The sequence below is a fragment of the Plectropomus leopardus genome, unplaced genomic scaffold, assembly GCF_008729295.1.
Source record: "Plectropomus leopardus isolate mb unplaced genomic scaffold, YSFRI_Pleo_2.0 unplaced_scaffold21798, whole genome shotgun sequence".
In the NCBI taxonomy this organism is placed as follows: Eukaryota; Metazoa; Chordata; class Actinopteri; order Perciformes; family Serranidae; genus Plectropomus; species Plectropomus leopardus.
In genome coordinates, this window is record NW_024623602.1 from 183 (window position 1) to 1,190 (window position 1,008).

General features: G+C 48.8%; 1 long non-coding RNA gene across 1 annotated transcript; it reads left to right on the forward strand.

The window, feature by feature from the left end:
- The first annotated feature begins 241 nt into the window (after positions 1–241).
- LOC121965828 lies at positions 242–970 on the forward strand. The gene is made up of 3 exons (XR_006107522.1): positions 242–426; positions 536–584; positions 821–970. It is a non-coding gene; the product is annotated as an uncharacterized LOC121965828 (long non-coding RNA).
- Positions 971–1,008: the final 38 nt, after the last annotated feature.

Sequence of the window (1,008 nt, forward strand, 5' to 3'; positions counted from 1 at the left end):
GATGATGTGTCACAGAACATCAGAGCAGGACACTCAACTCACGGCCCGCGGGCCAAATCTGGCCCCTGATGGGGCCCCTGGTGGCCCCCAAATATTTTCTAATGACACTAAAAATAAAGTGATGGACTCTGTGAACAGTTTTTGTCCTTTTAGTCTCCAGAAGGCGTCAGAGACATAAAACTGCATCAGAACAGAGCCAGAGGAGGACACACCCCCGACAGAGGACACAGCTGAGACACTGATGTCCTAAAGTCACAGAAATGTCCTGAAATATGAGAAATGTCAACAAAAACAAGAAATGTCCTAAAACCCACAACATGTCCTGAATTCCCGCGTTGACGTCACATTAATAGTTTGGGCGTTTCTCTGCAGGTCGCCATCAAGATCATCGACAAAACTCAGCTGAACCCGACCAGCCTGCAGAAGGTACGCTCTGACCTCTGACCTCTGACCTCTGACGGGTCACAGGTACGGTGTGAGAGAATAATGTGTGAATGATGTCAAAGGTCGTCTCTGACTCTGTTCGTGTCCTCAGCTCTTCAGGGAGGTCAGCGTGATGAAGATCCTCAACCACCCAAACATCGGTGAGTCTCCTCCTCGTCCTCGTCCTCCTCCTGTGGCAGCACTCACTGTTTACAGGATTTTAGGACGTTTTAGGATTTTAGGACGTTTTAGGATTTTAGGACGTTTTAGGATTTTAGGACGTTTGAGGATTTTAGGATGTTTGAGGATTTTAGGATGTCTCAGAGATTTTAGGACATTTCCAGCAGCAGAGCTCAGTATTTGGCCGCAGTAACTCGTTTCCTGTGTTGTTTTTCAGTGAAGCTCTTTGAGGTGATCGAGACGGACAAAACTCTGTACCTGGTGATGGAGTACGCCAGCGGAGGTAAGACCAGCTCACCTGCCTGTCTCACCTGTCTGTCCTTCTGACTGTCTCACTTGTGTGTCTCACCTGTCTGCCCCCCTGAATGTCTCACCTGCCTGTCCCCCTGTGTGTCTCACCTGTGT